This window comes from Bufo bufo, chromosome 3 (genome assembly GCF_905171765.1).
Source record: "Bufo bufo chromosome 3, aBufBuf1.1, whole genome shotgun sequence".
Taxonomy (NCBI): Eukaryota; Metazoa; Chordata; class Amphibia; order Anura; family Bufonidae; genus Bufo; species Bufo bufo.
The window spans coordinates 678232217-678247367 of NC_053391.1; positions in this window are offsets into that span (position 1 = coordinate 678232217).

The following is a 15151-nucleotide window of genomic DNA, read 5'->3' on the forward strand; positions in this document are numbered from 1 at the left end:
TACTCCTCCCCGACAAGCGTCCTCGTCACCATGGGAACGCCTGGTGGTTAGAATATACCATCGGATCTGAGTTTTCAAGATCTAACTCAGATCTGATGGTATATTCTAACCACCAGGCGTTCCCATGGTGATGGGGACGCTTGAAGTTAGAATATACCGCCAGGGCGCTGTGATCCATGCAATTAACCCCTCAGGTGCGGGTATTAAAATAATTGGTGGCCAGATTGATCGATAGATAGATAGATAGATAGATAGATAGATAGATAGATAGATAGATAGATAGAAGAGATAACTAGATACATAGATAGATACATAGATGATAGATAGATAGATAGATAGATAGATAGATAGATAGATAGATAGATGAGATAACTAGATAGATAGCAAGTATTCAGCAACTGTGAACGGCACAACACTAATCTGTGATGGCGGGTGCCTGTGGCTGATGAAGCAATCCAGGCTTCAAAAAGCGATATAAATCCAGGAAATCCACGGCACTTCCTTCAGTAAAAAAGTGTTTATTCACCAGAAATACAACGTTTTGGTTTCGCACACTGGAACCTTGAAAAATTATCATCCAATAGACAATACTGTCTCTGCCAGTCAGTGGTGCTGGACACCTGGGGGGGCCCATTAAAAAATTTGCTGTGAGGCCCGTTCAAAGATTTCCTGTAGGGCCCAGTCATTTCTAATTATGCCAGTGTCCCTAACGTTTTTGGTAGGTCATGTATACATTTCTTTATTTGCAAATTGGGTTGTGGCAGGGGAGGAGCCAGGGCAGAAGGTGGGATGGGCCAGGCTAGGGGGCGGGGTTAGGGGGCCCAATTCAGATTCTTGCTATGGGGCCCAATTTCTATCTACGCCCCTGACCACGCTCACCACGTGGTGAGCGCGATTACGTCATCAAAGGTCCTTTTGCAGGTCCTGAAAAAAGACAATGCCGGCTGCGTGATCAAGTGGATGAGGTGAGTTAATTTTTAATTTATTTTTTTTAACCCTCAATTGACATTATACTTAGCATTCTGTATTAAGGAATGCTATTATTTTCCATTATAACCATGTTATAATGGAAAATAATAAAATCTACAGAACACCAAACCCGAACTTCAGTGAAGAAGTCCGGGTTCGGTCTGGGTACCACATTCAGTTTTTTCTCACTCGCATGCAAAACGCATTGCACTCGCGTGGAAAAAACAGAACATTGGAACGCAATCGCAGACAAAACTGACTACAATTGCGTGCCAACTCATGTGGGTTTCCCGCAATGCACCCTGAACGCATCCGGCCCTCACCCACGAAGCCCGTGTGAAGGGGGCCAAATTCTTCGGCCTGTGCTCTCTCCAGCAGCAAGTATACATAGGCATTATCATGCCTGCTGGGCTGAGTAGGAGAGCGCACAGTCCAGGGATCATCCCCCGATCTGTGCCCTCTCCTGCTCAGCTCTGCAGGTGAAATGATGTTATTGCATCGTACATGCTGCAGGGGAGAGTAGGATGTTCTCTGTTCATCAGGGCAATGGGGCTAGGTGAGTATTAGTTTTTTATTTTTATTTATTAACACCATAGGGACTTCACTGTTATTATTAATAGGTGCGGAACAGGTTTCACTTTGGGCTAAACCTAAAGACGTTATCCTGGCAGTCTTCTGGTATTCAACCTTGTGGACGTCAATGCAGGGGAACCACCAGGCTGTTACCTCCAGGAGTAGTCCCGGTGAGGCTGACAATTGACCCACTTGGGATCAGAGACACCGGTGTAAAGCACCAAGGATCAGGCAAAACTTATAGGCAGGAACAGGCCAGAACAGTCTGTGAAACAAGTCCAAGATCAGGGCAAGCAGGAAACGGTCTGTTGTGGAAATTTTATTATGCGGACATTTTACTTTAGGATGTGTGTGTGTTTTTATAGATTGTCATCTGTCTCCCTGTCTCTGATTTAGCCAAAGAGCGCTCTAGCAGAGGGTACTTTGGCTGAATCCGGACCAGTGGTAAAACAGTCAGTATGAAAACCTTCTCATGGGCTTGGAGACGTATCTGCTTTTAAGACATGCATATCTGCCTTGTCGGTATACTACTACCGTATACTGACAATAGCCGTAGCAATGTCTCGAAGATAATTTCAAGCCTATGGGAACCAGTAGAATGATCTTTATTAGATACTGATCACCTTTGAGCAGTATTGAATGAGGTCCATGCTGACAGTGATGGGGGGTGGGCGGCCACCTGGCTGATCAGACAATGGACATGACTCATCCTTCCTTATACAGGGATGGGGCGTGTGCATTGTCTGCCCAGCCACATTGATTGCCCCGCCCTGTCCTTTGACATCACTTCCTGCATGTTATCACTTCCTGTCCAGCCCCTTTTACACCTTTTGTTAGTAAATAAAGGTTAGCAGACTGAGCAGGGCGGAAGGAGTTGCTCCGAATTTTCAATCAAGATGGCAACACCTGGGTTTGTCTCTGACTGGGGCTGAGAGAACGGATTCACCTTTTTCCTTACACAAACTTTGATGCGAGCGGATTACAACTATTAATATTTACCACAACAGATGGCGAGCTCAGTAAGGAGGTAATTTTTTTCCCCGTTATCAGCAGAACTTAAAGGAGACACAGCTTAATTTTCAAAAAGCAAAAAAGGCCGGCATAAGGTAATATCCTTTTTCTTACTCTCATTTTTGAGAACGTTTTGCTCTTTGTGAACTGAAATCTGTGTACTCCAATCTGCTGACATCAGAAAGAAATCTATTTAAAGAACCTTTTGGTGTATGTGGTTGTTGTCTGCTGCGTCAAGGGGTGTGAGGATAAGGTAGGTTGATTGTACAGAGATTGTATGATGAGATTGTATGATGAGTAGTACAGGGTATTGTGTTTTTTGTAACTTCTTAACTTTTATGTTACTGTGATTTTGTAAGTGGCAATTTTATAGAGGTTTATAGAGGCAGCCATTGGTTTTAATGTTTGTACTTCAGAGACAGTATTTAGAGAGTATTTTAATATTGTTAACCTGTAAATCACCCACAGAGTGGAGGTTTTGCTCTGGTTTCGGCAGTAGGGAACAGGGAATATAGAAACTGTTTTTATTGCTGGATTTTGTACACACTATCTTGATTTCCTCTGTGTGATGACCATGTGCTTGTCGGCCACCTTTACCATGTGCTTGTCAGCCACCTTTACCATGTGCTTGTCGGCCATCTTTACCATGTGCTTGTCGGCCATCTTAGTTAAGTTTACTACGGAAAGAGAGCTGAAATGTTAGTTTTGTCGAATAGTTATCTTGTCTTTTTGTAACCTTTCTATGTACAGTTTGATTTTGTGTTGATATGTTTTGTGCGGGATATCAGTTGAGTGTTCGGTTATGGTATAGCTCAGTGACCAGTCTGATACAGGAATCATTGTGTGAACATTAGTGGCAGTTTAGTGGTGAAATCATCCTATAGTTGATGATTCTGCCTAATGTTTGTATATCTATGGCTGTTACACTGAATTGTAGACTTGTTTGGCATAATTAATACGGGTACTACAGTGTAGAAAGGTTCTGTGCCAAAAGTATTGGGACAACTCCTAGAAATTGCTACTAGTGTTTTGTTTTTTGTAGCAACCATTGTGGTGTTTGTTTTTTGTGCAATGGAAAGTATTTTTAAAGAAGTAGCAAAGTTAAAGGACACGGCGGCCATTCTTCAGGCTATGCAGGGATCTACTGATCCATGGCTGCAGGCTCAGAATTGTGTAGCAAATCTGATCGGTACCAAAAAATGGCGCAAAAGGAAAGGCAAGTATGCTCTGATTTTTGCTGCTGGGTGGATAGCGGATAAATATCAGGGGTCTTGCAGGCTGAAGCTGAGTTTGGAAGGAGAAGTGGAAGATTTAAAAGTGGAAATTGTTAAATTGAGAACTCTTGTCCAGCAGGCAGCTGAAGCTAGCGCTAATTATGAATGTACTGTGAGGTGTAATACTGAGCTGCGCAAGGAAAATTAATGTTTATCTGAAAGCCTAACGCAAGCACAGGATGCCGTAAGGGAATTGTCAGAGTCATTGAAACAACCGTTAGAGAGTAATGTGTCTTGGATTAGAGGCAATGTATGCACTGTAAGCATGGAGAAGTCTGAGGATTGTGGTTCAGATAGTGGAACCGACTCAGGGATGGAGATGGACAATGTGTCTGACCCTGGAGTTGTAAGTATCAACACAAGGCCAGAAGAGTCCTCAGATGAGTCCGTGGTAAGTGGACTCAATACAGATTGTAGTGTGGGATCTAGTCATGCTAGGATGGTTAATGTGCGCCAAGTCAAATCGCCATGTGCCCAGACAAGGTATTATGCAGGGAGACGAGCTATCCTTTGTTTTGCATGCAGGGAATACGGGCACATTGCACGATATTGTGACGTTGCTAATGGCAACAGATACAGGTATGTTAAGTACCCCAGAACCACACCTAGAAGTGAAGTGGTTTATTCAGCAAGGTGGGGTAATGGTCCCAGACATGCTTCTTTGCAAAGGCAGAGAACCCAGGGACAGCCAAGGTCTTTGAAAAACCGGTTTTGGGACATTGAAATATTAAATCCTACTTCTCTGGTATGAATCTGAAGCTGTTTGGGGCTGGGCAAATTAACATTTCAATGACTGGATGGGTAGAAATTCTCCTGTACGGTTTCAGGGGAACCCTCCAAGACATTGATTTGTTAATTCAGTCCTATACAATTGTATGTGTTCCTAAGGGTTTCGTTTTTGTATGAGTTTTGGGTTTTAAGTTAAAATTAACTTTTTACTGAATCTCAATGTATGTAGCAGGACTGTCTGTAACTGAAGTTTGTTATGTTTGTTTTTCTCTCCTGTTTACAGGTCTTCTTCTTTTACTAATCCATTTTTTATTTTTTAGGTTTTTATTGAAGTTTCTTTCAGTTTTTCCTTATTTACCAACCCATTTTTATTTTTTAGCCTATTATTAATTTTTTCCTTTTTATTAATTTTTTAGGTTTTTCATATTTTGGCGCTTTTCTCTTTTTCCTTTTTTCTCTTTCTTTCCCTCTCTTTTCTCTGTAGATTTGGTTAAGAGTACTGGGGGTCTCATGATATTGTGTGGGAACTACTGTCTGAATACAAGGGTTGCTGCTGAGTGAGAGGTTTTTGATCAGTCACTTCAAAAAGGGCTTCGTGTGCTGTTCAGCTTGACTATATAGAATCATATCGGCAAAGGAGAGTGAGTTGATGATCTTTTTTTAAGGAGACAAGGTGATATTTATCACCTGGGCATACCAATAGCTGTATGAGTAACCCCATTACCCACAGGAGTACTGTGTGTTTGTTTCCTGTGCACCCCTCATCCCCACAGAAGGTACTGTGTGTTCTCTGTGCACCCCTCGTCCCCACAGAAGGTACTGTGTGTTCTCTGTGCACCCCTTTTTCCACTCCAGGTCAATTGGAAGCCCTATCCTGTGGTCAGGTCACTATTCAGAGCCAAAACCGAGGCTGGTATATCTCATTAGGAGACTCAGAGGGCTGCCGTGTTTCGGCGAGAGCCCTTTTCCTCACACTGATTACTCCTTTTCCTGAGGTCTAACTAGGGTGAACGGAGTCCATGTGTCGGTGCCAGAAACCCTAAGGCAACTCAGAGGCGAACGAAGGGGAGTAACAGCCGCCCAGCGTGTGCCGCAGGGCAGTCCTTGCGTAGGTCGCGGGACAATTCCTTGCGTAGGTCGCGGGAAACTGTAGCTCGAGCATGAGTTTAGGGAACAGAAGGGTACCACTTCTGACTATAGGACAGCCAAGCAGTACATTAAATCCATCTATGGAGGAGGAGTTGTTAAGCCCCTCAAAGATTGGCACCAAGGGACTGTAGGTTCAGAGTGGACCATCCCCAAAGAAGGGACCTTTTGAGGTCTGGATTGGGAAAAAGTTTGTCCGTAAATTCCCCACTAGACTCCAAAGCCATGGTTCCCTCCAGAAAGCAGAACTGTGGCTGCACGAATGCATCGATCTCCAGCAACAGGGCATTCAAAAGTCCCAGACAGTGCGAACTAACACTGTCATGTACTCCCGTCCCGCTAGGACTACAGAGTCCAAGAGAAGCGCTTTTCTCTTTCTCTTCCTCTCTCTCTATCTCTCCCTCTCTCTCTCTCATCCCTCCCTCATCTCTCCATCTAACCTTAAGACGATGCACCATGTTTAATCCAGCTTCTCTTCGTCCTGGTTTTAAGGACGATGAGAAGGGGGGAAAGTGGTGCAGAAAACAACGATCTTCAAACTTTCTAACCTCTCAAATGTCAATCCTTTTCTTTGCTGGTACTTGGGTCCGATTTTTGCAAAGAAGGTAAAAATCACGGCCGATCCATGGCCTGAATGTTCCGCTGTAACTCTTTTATTCCATCAGGTATGCCCCCAGGCAGCCCCACGGGTTATCACCCAATGTCCACCACCGGGTTCGGGAGTTTTCTCCCGGACCCAGACTCAATAACCAGTGTTCATTCTAAAAGATTGCGCTGCAAGAGAAAAATCTTCTTTGTGCATAAAAGTTCACTTGTAAAATCTTCAGCTAATGGGATCACATGCCAACCTTACAATCCAGCATTAGTATGGAAACCTGTGGGTAATGAGAAAACGCACTATGGTGTAGCAGGTTCCAAGCATCTAACGCACCATGTGAATAGGTTATACTCACAAGATTCCTGATTAGTGAAGGCGTGTAGAAATATGGATGGTATCAAAATAGAACTAGAGCTTCACTTGTCAGGTGCGTGTATAGGATCTTAAAAAATCTTCATAGACAGCTCGAAGCCTGGATAACAGCCGACATCGATGTGCAAAAAACTCTCAGGGAGAAAGTCGCAAGAATGGTAGGTGCGCACCAAAAGGTCAGATAAAAACTATTAAATACTGGCAAAAAGTACAATTATAAAACATATAAAATGTCTGGAATAATGCCCGACCCGGGTTTCGCGGTGATGCTTCGTCTGGGGCGTTGATTGTTAATTGAATACCACTGTGTTTTAAGTAGACGGGGATCCTCCCCTGAACCATGTCATAAGCACTTCCAAAAATCCAAGTTAAAACAAAACATATACATACAAATTAAAACCAAGAAAAACAATTACAATAAAAACAATCATGATAAAAGGGGGACTGGGACAGAACCGGACAGCTTGCGGCGAATGTATATTAAAATAAGCAAGCATTAACGTCGCATTCAATATTTAACCCTTGCGGTTGAATGGTGCCCAAACGGAACATCCACTCAACCTCTTTATTATTTATTATAGCAATGTAGTCCCCTCCTCGAATAGGGGTATGGACTAATTCCAAACCAGTAAAACGGAGACCCTTTGGATTTTTGTCATGATGAATCTTAAAATGTAACGAGACACTGTGGGTCTCAAGACCTTTTTTAATATTACGAATGTGCTCCTGCACCCGAGTCTTAAGGCTCCGTGTAGTCCTACCTACATATTGGAGGCCACAGGGGCACTCCAAAAGATAAATTACACCAACATTATTGCAGGAAAATTGACCTTTAATTTTAAATGTAATTTCTTTTGTTTTTTTAGATGTAATTTGGTCTACAGAGCTTTCTCGATGTTTTAAGATACGGTTTTTGCACGGTAAGCAAAAGCCGCACCATGTGAACCTGCCCTTTTTAGTACTAGTGCGTTTTTTATTGGTAGCGAGACTAGCACTACGGACTAGTTTGTTGGTGAGATTGTCTGCTCTTTTAAATACTACAGGAGGCCTGACCGGTAAATCTTTACTGAGTACAGGATCATTTTGAAGGATATGCCAATTTTTTGGGATCATATTCTTGATGCAGCCTATTTTACTGTTATACTGGGTCAGAAATGTATACCTAAAATCTTTTTTGGTAACCTTTTTATTATTAATCTGTGACTTATTATCAATGCGTTTTAGTTCTATTTCATCTTTGCAATGGTCTAAAAAACTTTTTTCATAGCCTTTTTCCAAAAATCTATGCTTGACCATCTGCCCCTGTTCTCTGTAATCCTCTAATTTACTGCAATTTTTTGAGATACGCTGAAATTGGCTTTTAGGTATATTTTTAAGCCAAGATGGATGATGGCAACTATTAAGCTCAATATATGTATTAACATCTACTGTTTTAAAAAAGGTCTTGGTTTTGAGTCTACCATCTTCCACAAAAATAACCAAATCGAGGAAATCTACAGAAATAGCACTGATATTACTAGTGAATTTAAGATTGAAACTATTGACGTTAATGTCCGCTAGAAAACTATCCAGACCCTCCTTCTCACCTAGCCAGATAAGAAAGGCAGTCGTCTATATACCTTCGCCACACAAAAAGCTGTCCCTTTCCTAGATCTTTTTTGAGGATCTGATCAATATTCTCCCTCTCCCACATACTTCTGCAAAAAGAAATCAATGTATTCGGAGACCTATTGTATCAGGGATTAATTCCCTGAACAGTAGAGTCTCCGAATACATTGATTTCTTTTTGCAGAAGTGTGACTGTGGCCCCCTCTCACTTAAAAAACTCCTCTAGTGTCATTGACCTCATTGAAGACATTGGTGAAATTCATGGATCCCTGTGGTTAGCCACAGTTGATGTATCGTCTCTCTACACCTGCATCCCCCAACATTTGGGTATTAAAGGGGTCGAAGAAGCCTTAAAAAATCCAGATATGGGGTTGGACCAAAAAAACTTCATTTTGGAATGTGTAGTTTTTTGCCTCACCCACAACTATTTTTTATATAAAGACACTTTTTATCATCAGCATTCCGGCGTGGCGATGGGGGCAAAATTCGCCCCAAGCCTCGCCAATCTTTTTATGACTATGTGGGAGAGGGAGAATATTGATCAGATCCTCAAAAAAGATCTAGGAAAGGGACAGCTTTTTGTGTGGCGAAGGTATATAGACGACTGCCTTCTCATCTGGCTAGGTGAGAAGGAGGGTCTGGATAGTTTTCTAGCGGACATTAACGTCAATAGTTTCAATCTTAAATTCACTAGTAATCTCAGTGCTATTTCTGTAGATTTCCTCGATTTGGTTATTTTTGTGGAAGATGGTAGACTCAATACCAAGACCTTTTTTAAAACAGTAGATGTTAATACTAGGGATGAGCGAACCCGAACTGTATAGTTCGGGTTCGTACCGAATTTTGGGGTGTCCGTGACACGGACCCGAACCCGAACATTTTCGTAAAAGTCCGGGTTCGGGTTCGGTGTTCGGCGCTTTCTTGGCGCTTTTTGAAAGGCTGCAAAGCAGCCAATCAACAAGCGTCATACTACTTGCCCCAAGAGGCCATCACAGCCTTGCCTACTATTGGCATGGCTGTGATTGGCCAGTGCACCATGTGACCCAGCCTCTATTTAAGCTGGAGTCACGTAGCGCCGCACGTCACTCTGCTATGATCAGTATAGGGAGAGGTTGCAGCTGCGACGTTAGGGCGAGATTAGGCAGATTAACTCCTCCAAAAGACTTCATTCTGTGATCGATCTGCAGCTGTGGATCATTGAAGTGCTATTATTGACTTGCTCACTTTTTTGAGGCTGCCCAGAGCGTTTTTAGATCACTTTTTTTCTGGGGTGATCGGCGGCCATTTTGTGACTTGTGGTGCGCCAGCACGAGCTATCACCAAGTGTATTTAACCATCGATAGTGTGGTTATTTTGTGCTATATCCTACATCAGCTGCAGGCTGAGCCTGTGTCACCGAAGTGCATTTAACCATCAACAGTCTGGTTATTTTTTGGCCATATACTACATCAGCTGCAGGCTGAGCCTGTTTCACCCAAGTGCATTTAACCATCAACAGTCTGATTATTTTTTGGCCATATACTACATCAGCTGCAGGCTGAGCCTGTGTCACCGAAGTGCATTTAACCATCAACAGTCTGGTTATTTTTTGGCCATATATTACATCAGGGGCAAGTTGAGCCTGTCACCCAGCGCCTAAAAAATAGACCTGACATTTCTATTCAACCAAATCTGCACAGTTTTAGCTGGTCAAGTTATTTGTAGTGACCGTCAAAGCAGACTTTTTGTTCTGGGTTGAAAAAGCATTCCCAAATTTGCCATTCTGAAAATAACTAGTTTGTGGTATTTCAGGCCTACTTGAAATCTATCCCAAAAAGAAAATCTTACATTGAAGTTATTGATAGTATCATTCAGAAAAACCTAAGACACACGCTAGCGTGCTGATAGAAGTGTCATTCTGTGATTAAACCTATAACTGTCACACAGCGCAAAAAAAAACAGGTCTCACATCTCTATTCAACCAAATCTGCACAGTTTTAGCTGGTCAAGTTATTTGTAGTGACCGTCAAAGCAGACTTTATGTTCTGAGTTGAAAAAGCATTCCCAAATGTGCCATTCTGAAAATAACTAGTTTGTGGTATTTCAGGCCTACTTGAAATCTATCCCAAAAAGAAAATCTTACATTGAAGTTATTGATAGTATCATTCAGAAAAACCTAAGACACACGCTAGCGTGCTGATAGAAGTGTCATTCTGTGATTAAACCTATAACTGTCACACAGCGCAAAAAAAACAGGTCTCACATCTCTATTCAACCAAATCTGCACAGTTTTAGCTGGTCAAGTTATTTGTAGTGACCGTCAAAGCAGACTTTTTGTTCTGGGTTGAAAAAGCATTCCCAAATTTGCCATTCTGAAAATAACTAGTTTGTGGTATTTCAGGCCTACTTGAAATCTATCCCAAAAAGAAAATCTTACATAGAAGTTATTGATAGTATCATTCAGAAAAACCTAAGACACACGCTAGCGTGCTGATAGAAGTGTCATTCTGTGATTAAACCTATAACTGTCACACAGCGCAAAAAAAAAACAGGTCTCACATCTCTATTCAACCAAATCTGCACAGTTTTAGCTGGTCAAGTTATTTGTAGTGACCGTCAAAGCAGACTTTTTGTTCTGGGTTGAAAAAGCATTCCCAAATTTGCCATTCTGAAAATAACTAGTTTGTGGTATTTGAGGCCTACTTGAAATCTATCCCAAAAAGAAAATCTTACATTGAAGTTATTGATAGTATCATTCAGAAAAACCTAAGACACACGCTAGCGTGCTGATAGAAGTGTCATTCTGTGATTAAACCTATAACTGTCACACAGCGCAAAAAAAAAATCTGCACAGTTTTAGCTGGTCAAGTTATTTGTAGTGACCGTCAAAGCAGACCATTTGTTCTGGGTTGAAAAAGCATTCCCAAATTTGCCATTCTCAAAATTGTGGTGTACGGGAACAATGAGGAAAACATCTAATAAGGGACGCGGACGCGGACGTGGACATGGTCGTGGTGGTGTTAGTGGACCCTCTGGTGCTGGGAGAGGACGTGGCCGTTCTGCCACAGCCACACGTCCTAGTGAACCAACTACCTCAGGTCCCAGTAGCCAGCAGAATTTACAGCGATATTTGGTGGGGCCCAATGCCGTTCTAAGGATGGTAAGGCCTGAGCAGGTACAGGCATTAGTCAATTGGGTGGCCGACAGTGGATCCAGCACGTTCACATTATCTCCCACCCAGTCTTCTGCAGAAAGCGCACAGATGGCGCATGAAAACCAAGCCCATCGGTCTGTCACATCACCCCCATGCAGATCAGGGAAACTGTCTGAGCCTCAAGTTATGCAGCAGTCTCTTATGCTGTTTGAAGACTCTGCTGCCAGGGTTTCCCAAGGGCATCCACCTAGCCCTTCCCCAGGGGAGGAATAGATAGAATGCACTAACGCACAACCACTTATTTTTCCTGATGATGAGGACATGGGAATACCACCTCTGCACGTCTCTGATGATGACAAAACACAGGTGCCAACTGCTGCGTCTTTCTGCAGTGTGCAGACTGAACAGGAGGTCAGGGATCAAGACTGGGTGGCAGACGATGCAGGGGACGATGAGGTCCTAGACCCCACATGGAATGAAGGTCGTGCCACTGACTTTCACAGTTCGGAGGAAGAGGCAGTGGTGAGACTGAGCCAACAGCGTAGCAAAAGAGGGAGCAGTGGGAAAAATCAGAACACCCGCCGCCAAGAGACTCCGCCTGCTACTGACCGCCGCCATCAGGGACCGAGCACCCCAAAGGCAGCTTCAAGGAGTTCCCTGGCATGGCACTTCTTCAAACAATGTGCTGACGACAAGACCCGAGTGGTTTGCACGCTGTGCCATCAGAGCCTGAAGCGAGGCATTAACGTTCTGAACCTTAGCACAACCTGCATGACCAGGCACCTGCATGCAAAGCATGAACTGCAGTGGAGTAAACACCTTAAAAACAAGGAAGTCACTCAGGCTCCCCCTGCTACATCTTCTGCTGCTGCCGCCTCGGCCTCTTCTGCTGCTGCTGCCGCCGCCTCGCCCTCTTCCTCCGCCTCTGGAGGAACGTTGGCACCTGCCGCCCAGCAAACATGGGATGTACCACCAACACCACCACCTGCGTCACCAAGCATCTCAACCATGTCACACGGCAGCGTTCAGCTCTCCATCTCACAAACATTTGAGAGAAAGCGTAAATTCCCACCTAGCCACCCTCGATCCCTGGCCCTGAATGCCAGCATTTCTAAACTACTGGCCTATGAAATGCTGTCATTTAGGCTGGTGGACACACACAGCTTCAAACAGCTCATGTCACTTGCTGTCCCACAGTATGTTGTTCCCAGCCGCCACTACTTCTCTAAGAGAGCCGTGCCTTCCCTGCACAAACAAGTGTCCGATAAAATCAAGTGTGCACTGCGCAACACCATCTGTGGCAAGGTCCACCTAACCACAGATACGTGGACCAGTAAGCACGGCCAGGGACACTATATCTCCCTAACTGCACACTGGGTAAATGTAGTGGCGGCTGGGCCCCAGGCGGAGAGCTGTTTGGCGCACGTCCTTCCGCCGCCAAGGATCGCAGGGCAACATTCTTTGCCTCCTGTCTTCTCCTCCTTCTACTCAGCTTCCTCCTCCTCTTCTTCCACCTGCTCATCCAGTCAGCCACACACCTTCACCACCAACTTCAGCACAGCACGGGGTAAACGTCAGCAGGCCATTCTGAAACTCATATGTTTGGGGGACAGGCCCCACACCGCACAGGAGTTGTGGCGGGGTATAGAACAACAGACCGACGAGTGGTTGCTGCCGGTGAGCCTCAAGCCCGGCCTGGTGGTGTGCGATAATGGGCGAAATCTCGTTGCAGCTCTGGGACTAGCCGGTTTGACGCACATCCCTTGCCTGGCGCATGTGCTGAATTTGGTGGTGCAGAAGTTCATTCGCAACTACCCAGACATGTCAGAGCTGCTGCATAAAGTGCGGGCCGTCTGTTCACGCTTCCGGCGTTCACACCCTGCCGCTGCTCGCCTGTCTGCGCTACAGCGTAACTTCGGCCTTCCCGCTCACCGCCTCATATGCGACGTGCCCACCAGGTGGAACTCCACCTTGCATATGCTGGACAGACTGTGCGAGCAGCAGCAGGCCATAGTGGAGTTTCAGCTGCAGCACGCAGGGGTCAGTCGCACTGCGGATCAGACACACTTCACCACCAATGACTGGGCCTCCATGCGAGACCTGTGTGCCCTGTTGCGCTGTTTCGAGTACTCCACCAACATGGCCAGTGGCGATGACGCCGTTATCAGCGTTACAATACCACTTCTATGTCTCCTTGAGAAAACACTTAGGGCGATGATGGAAGAGGAGGTGGCCCAGGAGGAAGAGGAGGAAGAGGGGTCATTTTTAGCACTTTCAGGCCAGTCTCTTCAAAGTGACTCAGAGGGAGGTTTTTTGCAACAGCAGAGGCCAGGTACAAATGTGGCCAGACAGGGCCCACTACTGGAGGACGAGGAGGACGAGGATGAGGAGGAGGTGGAGGAGGATGAGGATGAAGCATGTTCACAGCGGGGTGGCACCCAAAGCAGCTCGGGCCCATCACTGGTGCGTGGCTGGGGGGAAACACAGGACGATGACGATACGCCTCCCACAGAGGACAGCTTGTCCTTACCTCTGGGCAGCCTGGCACACATGAGCGACTACATGCTGCAGTGCCTGCGCAACGACAGCAGAGTTGCCCACATTTTAACGTGTGCAGACTACTGGGTTGCCACCCTGCTGGATCCCCGGTACAAAGACAATGTGCCCACCTTACTTCCTACACTGGAGCGTGATAGGAAGATGCGCGAGTACAAGCGCACGTTGGTAGACGCGCTACTGAGAGCATTCCCAAATGTCACAGGGGAACCAGTGGAAGCCCAAGGCGAAGGCAGAGGAGGAGCAAGAGGTCGCCAACGCAGCTGTGTCACGGCCAGCTCCTCTGAGGGCAGGGTTAGCATGGCAGAGATGTGGAAAAGTTTTGTCACCACGCCACAGCTAACTGCACCACCTCCTGATACGGAACGTGTTAGCAGGAGGCAACATTTCACTAACATGGTGGAACAGTACCTGTGCACACCCCTCCACGTACTGACTGATGGTTCGGCCCCATTCAACTTCTGGGTCTCCAAATTGTCCACGTGGCCAGAGCTAGCCTTTTATGCCTTGGAGGTGCTGGCCTGCCCGGCGGCCAGCGTTTTGTCTGAACGTGTATTCAGCACGGCAGGGGGCGTCATTACAGACAAACGCAGCCGCCTGTCTACAGCCAATGTGGACAAGCTGACGTTCATAAAAATGAACCAGGCATGGATCCCACAGGACCTGTCCATCCCTTGTGCAGATTAGATATTAACTACCTCCCCTTAACAATATATTATTCTACTCCAGGGCACTTCCTCATTCAATACTATTTTTAATTTCATTTTACCATTATATTGCGGGGCAACCCAAAGTTGAATGAACCTCTCCTCTGTCTGGGTGCCGGGGCCTAAATGTGTGACAGTGGCCTGTTCCAGTGGTGTGTGACGTGAAGCCTGATTCTCTGCTATGACATGAATACAGATTCTGCGCTGACATAAGGCCAGATTCTCTGTTACGGGACCTCTCTCCTCTGCCTCGGTGCCTGGGCCTAAATGTGTGACAGTGGCCTGTTCCAGTGGTGGGTGACGTGAAGCCTGATTCTCTGCTATGACATGAATACAGATTCTGCGCTGACATAAGGCCAGATTCTCTGTTACGGGACCTCTCTCCTCTGCCTGGGTGCCTGGGCCTAAATGTGTGACAGTGGCCTGTTCCAGTGGTGGGTGACGTGAAGCCTGATTCTCTGCTATGACATTAAGA